Below are 6,716 nucleotides of genomic sequence, written 5' to 3' on the forward strand. Positions count from 1 at the left end.
TCCCCAAAATTTACTGACTGCTCGTGGGCCCCTTAGCAGGCAGAAAAGCTTCAGGACCAAGCCTGACCACGGGCTCGTCCGGGATTTTGAACCCGGGACCTCTCGCACCCAAAGCGAGAATCATACCCCTAGACCAACGAGCCACGCTCACGCAGCTGGCGCACCGCCGCCTGCCCTCGAGCGACGCTCTTCACGTGGCTTTGAATGCAGGGAGCATCCGGAAGTCTGCGCTTGTGGCAAAAAGCACCTCGATTTCTGAGAAACGTGTTTCTGCCCTGCTCTACTCACCCTGTTACGGTCCTCAGGGGTGCAGACTTACTTGACCGCAACAGTCACTTCTGATACAGGATCACAATCTTGTGAAAGCCAAGTGGATCGTTTGTAATAAAGCAACAACAACAAGAAAGCCCAAAAAACAACATTAAAAACACTGAATGAAACAAGCAAGCATTAGAAGAAATGAGTCTAAAAACAAACAAGTTGGCGGCGATCATAATAACCAAAAGCAAAGAAGACAAATAGCAACAACAAAAGAAAGAAAAAATTAACTGCAATGGAAGAAATGACACACCTCGAGACAAGGTCAAAGGCAAAGGAATGAAAGTGGGCCTTTGAATGGATTCAATAATGGTGGTGGACCTAACAGGGAGAAGATTCTGCCTTCTGCGGCCAGGGGAATTAGCTCAAATGGTAGAGCGCTCGCTTAGCATGCGAGAGGTAGCGGGATCGATGCCCGCATTCTCCAAAGGGCTCCTGACCTTTTACGAGCACGTCCCCAAGGAGACAGACTGCGCTTTTTGCGGTGCGAAACGTACCCTCGCAGTTGCGTGAGCCTTTGGGGCCCACTGCTGTCAAAAGGATTTCTCAGAACGGGCCCTGCGCACATTCGTGGCAAAAGCAGGTCCCACCGAGATTTTAACTCGGATCGCTGGATTCAGAGTCCAGAGTGCTAACCATTACACCATGGAACCTTGACGAGAGAGGCCGCTGCTCAGAGGAAAGCAAAGAAGAAGTCGCTTACGGCTCACCAGCAACAAAAATAAAGTTGAGCCTTTTTTGTTTTTATCTGCCGCAAGAAGGCACGTAGGTTCCACCGAGATTTGAACTCGGATCGCTGGATTCAAAGTCCAGAGTGCTAACCGTTACACCATGGAACCACGAGCGCCTCTTTGACAGCTGACCTGGAGGTAGATAGTGTTGCGGCTAGGGGGAACCAGTCAGAGCGAGGGGTTGTATCCCAGTGAGTTTTGGTCACTGGCCACCCTCGACCAAAAGACAAAAGAAAGCTGCATCTGCCGAAACCCGGGATTGAACCAGGGACCTTTAGATCTTCAGTCTAACGCTCTCCCAACTGAGCTATTTCGGCCACATCCCCCTAGGGTTTGGTCTGCAGGGGTTTACGTGACACCACCCGTCGCTTTGAGAGAAGAGCAGAGACGAGCTAACAGAGAACAAAAGACGTTGGCCCGTACGGGGATCGAACCCGCGACCTTGGCGTTATTAGCACCACGCTCTAACCAACTGAGCTAACCGGCCTGGCTCCGGACAGACGTCTGCCCAATTTCCCCAAAATTTGCTGACTGCTCGTGGGCCCCTTAGCAGGCAGAAAAGCTTCAGGACCAAGCCTGAACACGGGCTCGTCCGGGATTTGAACTCGGGACCTCTCGCACCCAAAGCGAGAATCATACCCCTAGACCAACGAGCCACGCTCACGCAGCTGGCGCACCGCCGCCTGCCCTCGAGCGACGCTCTTCACGTGGCTTTGAATGCAGGGAGCATCCGGAAGTCTGCGCTTGTGGCAAAAAGCACCTCGATTTCTGAGAAACTTGTTTCTGCCCTGCTCTACTCACCCTGTTACGGTCCTCAGGGGTGCAGACTTACTTGACCGCAACAGTCACTTCTGATACAGGATCACAATCTTGTGAAAGCCAAGTGGATCGTTTGTAATAAAGCAACAACAACAAGAAAGCCCAAAAAACAACATTAAAAACACTGAATGAAACAAGCAAGCATTAGAAGAAATGAGTCTAAAAACAAACAAGTTGGCGGCGATCATAATAACCAAAAGCAAAGAAGACAAATAGCAACAACAAAAGAAAGAAAAAATTAACTGCAATGGAAGAAATGACACACCTCGAGACAAGGTCAAAGGCAAAGGAATGAAAGTGGGCCTTTGAATGGATTCAATAATGGTGGTGGACCTAACAGGGAGAAGATTCTGCCTTCTGCGGCCAGGGGAATTAGCTCAAATGGTAGAGCGCTCGCTTAGCATGCGAGAGGTAGCGGGATCGATGCCCGCATTCTCCAAAGGGCTCCTGCCCTTTTACGCGCACGTCCCCAAGGAGACAGACTGCGCTTTTTGCCGTGCGAAACGTACCCTCGCAGTTGCGTGAGCCTTTGGGTCCCACTGCTGTCAAAAGGATTTCTCAGAACGGGCCCTGCGCACATTCGTGGCAAAAGCAGGTCCCACCGAGATTTGAACTCGGATCGCTGGATTCAGAGTCCAGAGTGCTAACCATTACACCATGGAACCTTGACGAGAGAAGACGCTGCTCAGAGGAAAGCAAAGAAGAAGTCGCTTACGGCTCACCAGCAACAAAAATAAAGTTGAGCCTTTTTTGTTTTTATCTGCCGCAAGAAGGCACGTAGGTTCCACCGAGATTTGAACTCGGATCGCTGGATTCAAAGTCCAGAGTGCTAACCGTTACACCATGGAACCACGAGCGCCTCTTTGACAGCTGACCTGGAGGTAGATAGTGTTGCGGCTAGGGGGAACCAGTCAGAGCGAGGGGTTGTATCCCAGTGAGTTTTGGTCACTGGCCACTCTCGACCAAAAGACAAAAGAAAGCTGCATCTGCCGAAACCCGGGATTGAACCAGGGACCTTTAGATCTTCAGTCTAACGCTCTCCCAACTGAGCTATTTCGGCCACATCCCCCTAGGGTTTGGTCTGCAGGGGTTTACGTGACACCACCCGTCGCTTTGAGAGAAGAGCAGAGACGAGCTAACAGAGAACAAAAGACGTTGGCCCGTACGGGGATCGAACCCGCGACCTTGGCGTTATTAGCACCACGCTCTAACCAACTGAGCTAACCGGCCTGGCTCCGGCCTGACGTCTGCCCAATTTCCCCAAAATTTGCTGACTGCTCGTGGGCCCCTTAGCAGGCAGAAAAGCTTCAGGACCAAGCCTGACCACGGGCTCGTCCGGGATTTGAACCCGGGACCTCTCGCACCCAAAGCGAGAATCATACCCCTAGACCAACGAGCCACTCTCACGCAGCTGGCGCACCGCCGCCTGCCCTCGAGCGACGCTCTTCACGTGGCTTTGAATGCAGGGAGCATCCGGAAGTCTGCGCTTGTGGCAAAAAGCACCTCGATTTCTGAGAAACTTGTTTCTGCCCTGCTCTACTCACCCTGTTACGGTCCTCAGGGGTGCAGACTTACTTGACCGCAACAGTCACTTCTGATACAGGATCACAATCTTGTGAAAGCCAAGTGGATCGTTTGTAATAAAGCAACAACAACAAGAAAGCCCAAAAAACAACATTAAAAACACTGAATGAAACAAGCAAGCATTAGAAGAAATGAGTCTAAAAACAAACAAGTTGGCGGCGATCATAATAACCAAAAGCAAAGAAGACAAATAGCAACAACAAAAGAAAGAAAAAATTAACTGCAATGGAAGAAATGACACACCTCGAGACAAGGTCAAAGGCAAAGGAATGAAAGTGGGCCTTTGAATGGATTCAATAATGGTGGTGGACCTAACAGGGAGAAGATTCTGCCTTCTGCAGCCAGGGGAATTAGCTCAAATGGTAGAGCGCTCGCTGCGCAAAAGAAGGAGCCCAATCTTTGAGCCCCCCCTCGCAAGCGAAAAAGACGCGAAAACGCAAGTGTGCCGACAAGTTTCCCCTGCAACAATATTCGGGCTATATTCTTATGCGGTATGGATGAGTTTTAGTTACATGTGAAACACGTCACCCTCGGCGGGCTGGATTCGAACCCGCGGTCTGCGCGACTGAGTCGAAGTCCCGTTCTGAATCAAATGATTCGCGAATCGCGAAACTTGATCCGGTTGGACTGATTCCAAACAGTGAATCATCACGTTGACACTTTACGTCGTATTAAAAACACGCCCCATCCCACCTTGTTTTTATTTTTATTTTATTTTTTACAAATCTCGCCCTAGACATAACATTATATTGATTGATATTTATTAATTTGTGTATGTTATTTTTAAAAGGCATATTACATGTTTATGGTTAAATACGCGATCCGATTGGAGCGAATTGTCACGTTGACAGTTTCCGTCGTCTTAAAACACGCCCCCATCCTCACCTGCTTTTTCCACAAATCGGTCCCTAGACATATCAATATGTTGACTGATATTTATTATTTTGTGAAAATAATTGTTTGGTAAATATGTATAAACATATATGTATATGATATATGTTTATGGTTAAATAAAACGAATTAAAATGTTTCAGTAGTTGATTTTATGTTTTATGTTAATCATGTTTATAATATTTTTAAAAGGCATATTACATGTTTATGTTTAAATTAATGAATAAAATGTTTTCTCAAAGATTATTATATATTTTTTTTGTATATGTGGGACATGATTTGATGGATATCATTTATCAGATTTAATTTATCTGATCAAAAGACACTTTAAATGTTCAAATGTAAAATATTTAATTTAAATGAACATAATATACATACACATAATGTATACAGAAAAGATATAATTTATTGAGGAGGATACAGTATTGAGGGGTATACAGGACAATATGAAAAAGTGAGCCCATGTAATATATATAAATATATACAAAAAAAAGACATTTATTATATTTATTGAGGGGTATACAGGACAATATGAAGGAGTGGGCCCATGTAATAAAAACAAAATATATACAGTAAAAGATATTTATTAAGGAAGATACCGGAAAATGTGAAAGAGTGGGCCCGTGTAAAATACAAAATATATACAGAAAATAAATTATTTATTGAGGAGGATACCGAACAGTATGAAAGAGTGGGCACATGTAAACAAAATATATACAGAAAAAATTGTCTTTATTGAGGAGGTTTATGTAGCTGGCGCTGTTCTGCCAACCATTCATCGAAAGATTTTCCATTTGAGGCACTCGGGCAAAATGTGGCATTGCCATATCGACTATGGCCGAACTCTTTAGTTTTGGGCTGCCCACATTTGCTGCATCTGTTAAAAGTAACCCCTCGCACATACTTTCTCTTGTGGACGCCGCTTTCCTCCTCCAGGGCCCGTCGGCGCCTGTTCCTCTGGGTGTAACGGGACACAGGAGCATCAGACGCAGGAGCAGGTGGAGCTGGGCCTGCACTCAATGTTGAAGCACCAGAAGAGGGGATCACCACTGACACAGTCATGTCCGGGTTAAGGACTAGTGTGCCAAACAATGACCCAGGTGCTGAAATGGGCTGCACAACTCCTGATGCTGTGGGGGCAGGTGCAATGGGGCACTGTGTGGTGGTGGTAGCAGCGGGCCGTCGACCTGGCCGCAGGATCGGAGCCTGTCCTTCCCGATTTGGCAGAAGGATAAATGGATGTTTTGGCCCTGATGTTGATGGCGCTTCATCCAATTTTTCCCTTGGCAGAGGAAGCTGCGCATCGGCCACAGCAATTGGGTCAGGTGAAGTCAGTCCCTGAGCGAGGACACTCATTTCCTGATTCTTCTGCCGACGCTGAAACCTGACAATAAATTACTTGTATTATAAATATGTTTTAAGAAGTATTCATTTAATTTGAAGCAAATAATGTCCCTTGCTTACCACTGAATGAGTGTCTTCTGGTTTAGCTCAAACAGCTGGATCATGGTTTCATCCATCAGCCTTCGACAGTTAAGCACCAGCTCTCGGATGTGGTGGTAATCGGTGAGGATTTTAGACCACCTGGGGGTGCAAACTCCAGCCTTCTTGGTCGGCGACTTGTGTAAAGCACACAGCTTGATACAAATTGCCTCAACCAAGCGACTGGTGTTGGGCCACTGTGCTGGACCCCCAGGATGTCCAATCAGACACCGTTTAACACTCTCCACACCCGGTGTGACTCCGGTCCGCTTCGGTGCTTTAAAGCGCCCATGTGTCAGCTGAGGCTGATGTCGAGGCTGATAGTTGACCCGCTGTTTGTCAGAGTCAGGGAGAGCTGTCCACAGCTGGATGACCTCTGTCACCTGCAGGTCAGTGAGGTAAGGAGCCTCACGAAGACCCACTAGGTAACCAGCCAGGTCCTGGACCTTGTCCCACCCAGCGATGCCATCGGGTCCAATGACTGCTCCCTAGTAAATGCAGATTAATATTAATATAAGTGAAATAAAATGGTATTGAAATTAAATAAAGCCCTTTTTTACCTGAAATAAAGTGTTTTACCTGAGCCTCGTTGGAGAGACTACTTCCAGTGTCGGATGGCTGTGACAGCACTGAAGGGGCAGGGGCAAGATGCTGTCCTTCTCCGCCAGATGATGCGGACGGCTCAGCCGGTGATGCCGGGGACTGAGGCAGAGGCAAAGATGAGGGGCTGTTTTTAAGATCACGGCAGGGGTCATCCTCATACAGCACTGGAACTGTGATGTCCTCCGTGATCTCTTCGTCAAACCCCTCATCTTGCAGGTCCTGGTCATCAACTGCCTCCACCAGCCTGTCTTCCTCCTCTGGGTTCTGGAGCACTGGAGTCAGTGTTTT

The 6,716-nt window shown here is 47.4% G+C and overlaps 13 non-coding genes across 13 annotated transcripts; 2 read left to right on the plus strand and 11 right to left on the minus strand.

Annotated features, from left to right (window-relative positions):
- Nucleotides 1-70: 70 nt before the first annotated feature.
- Nucleotides 71-143, minus strand: trnap-ugg (transfer RNA proline (anticodon UGG)). Its single transcript has one exon. It is a non-coding gene; the product is annotated as a tRNA-Pro (tRNA).
- A 529-nt stretch (nucleotides 144-672) lies between these two features.
- Nucleotides 673-745, plus strand: trnaa-agc (transfer RNA alanine (anticodon AGC)). Its single transcript has one exon. It is a non-coding gene; the product is annotated as a tRNA-Ala (tRNA).
- Nucleotides 746-899: 154 nt separating this feature from the next.
- trnaq-cug (transfer RNA glutamine (anticodon CUG)) lies at nucleotides 900-971 on the minus strand. The gene has a single exon. It is a non-coding gene; the product is annotated as a tRNA-Gln (tRNA).
- Nucleotides 972-1,085: 114 nt separating this feature from the next.
- Nucleotides 1,086-1,157, minus strand: trnaq-uug (transfer RNA glutamine (anticodon UUG)). Its single transcript has one exon. It is a non-coding gene; the product is annotated as a tRNA-Gln (tRNA).
- A 136-nt stretch (nucleotides 1,158-1,293) lies between these two features.
- trnaf-gaa (transfer RNA phenylalanine (anticodon GAA)) lies at nucleotides 1,294-1,366 on the minus strand. Its single transcript has one exon. It is a non-coding gene; the product is annotated as a tRNA-Phe (tRNA).
- A 96-nt stretch (nucleotides 1,367-1,462) lies between these two features.
- Nucleotides 1,463-1,536, minus strand: trnai-aau (transfer RNA isoleucine (anticodon AAU)). Its single transcript has one exon. It is a non-coding gene; the product is annotated as a tRNA-Ile (tRNA).
- Nucleotides 1,537-1,633: 97 nt separating this feature from the next.
- On the minus strand, nucleotides 1,634-1,705 carry trnap-ugg (transfer RNA proline (anticodon UGG)). Its single transcript has one exon. It is a non-coding gene; the product is annotated as a tRNA-Pro (tRNA).
- Nucleotides 1,706-2,234: 529 nt separating this feature from the next.
- On the plus strand, nucleotides 2,235-2,307 carry trnaa-agc (transfer RNA alanine (anticodon AGC)). The gene has a single exon. It is a non-coding gene; the product is annotated as a tRNA-Ala (tRNA).
- A 154-nt stretch (nucleotides 2,308-2,461) lies between these two features.
- On the minus strand, nucleotides 2,462-2,533 carry trnaq-cug (transfer RNA glutamine (anticodon CUG)). The gene has a single exon. It is a non-coding gene; the product is annotated as a tRNA-Gln (tRNA).
- Nucleotides 2,534-2,647: 114 nt separating this feature from the next.
- trnaq-uug (transfer RNA glutamine (anticodon UUG)) lies at nucleotides 2,648-2,719 on the minus strand. The gene has a single exon. It is a non-coding gene; the product is annotated as a tRNA-Gln (tRNA).
- A 136-nt stretch (nucleotides 2,720-2,855) lies between these two features.
- On the minus strand, nucleotides 2,856-2,928 carry trnaf-gaa (transfer RNA phenylalanine (anticodon GAA)). The gene has a single exon. It is a non-coding gene; the product is annotated as a tRNA-Phe (tRNA).
- Nucleotides 2,929-3,024: 96 nt separating this feature from the next.
- trnai-aau (transfer RNA isoleucine (anticodon AAU)) lies at nucleotides 3,025-3,098 on the minus strand. The gene has a single exon. It is a non-coding gene; the product is annotated as a tRNA-Ile (tRNA).
- A 97-nt stretch (nucleotides 3,099-3,195) lies between these two features.
- Nucleotides 3,196-3,267, minus strand: trnap-ugg (transfer RNA proline (anticodon UGG)). The gene has a single exon. It is a non-coding gene; the product is annotated as a tRNA-Pro (tRNA).
- Between the last annotated feature and the right edge of the window lie 3,449 nt (nucleotides 3,268-6,716).

This window comes from Garra rufa, unplaced genomic scaffold (genome assembly GCF_049309525.1).
Source record: "Garra rufa unplaced genomic scaffold, GarRuf1.0 hap1_unplaced_169, whole genome shotgun sequence".
NCBI classification, from domain to species: Eukaryota; Metazoa; Chordata; class Actinopteri; order Cypriniformes; family Cyprinidae; genus Garra; species Garra rufa.